This window comes from Austrofundulus limnaeus, unplaced genomic scaffold (genome assembly GCF_001266775.1).
Source record: "Austrofundulus limnaeus strain Quisiro unplaced genomic scaffold, Austrofundulus_limnaeus-1.0 Scaffold288, whole genome shotgun sequence".
Classification (NCBI taxonomy): Eukaryota; Metazoa; Chordata; class Actinopteri; order Cyprinodontiformes; family Rivulidae; genus Austrofundulus; species Austrofundulus limnaeus.
In genome coordinates, this window is record NW_013952690.1 from 660089 (window position 1) to 660544 (window position 456).

The following is a 456-nucleotide window of genomic DNA, read 5'->3' on the forward strand; positions in this document are numbered from 1 at the left end:
TAGTTGTTACTGGCTTATTAAATGTTTCTTTGATTTTTTTAAATTCCCCTATCATCCATCTTCTGTGTTGTTCGTATTCCCTGCACACTAAAACGACATGTTCTGTAGTTTCTTCTTGTCCACAGTGCTCACATTGACCTGTCATGTTTTTGGATTTTGTATTAAATGTATTGTTCAGTGCCGTGTGTCCAAATCTAAGTCTGCTTATTAATCTTTCTTCTTTTCTGTTCCTTCCTCCCGTTCTCATTTCTCCGACTTGTCTATGAATCCTATAAAACCATCTTGCTTTATCTTCTTCCCATTGTTTTTGCCATTGCTCCTTCGGTTTTTGTTTGACAATAGATCTGAATAACTTATTGATATTGTGAGGTTAATTTGAACATGTGTTACTTGATTTGCTGCTCTGTCTGCTGCTTCATACCCCCTGATTCCTATGCTGGTATCCATAAAAAGTTT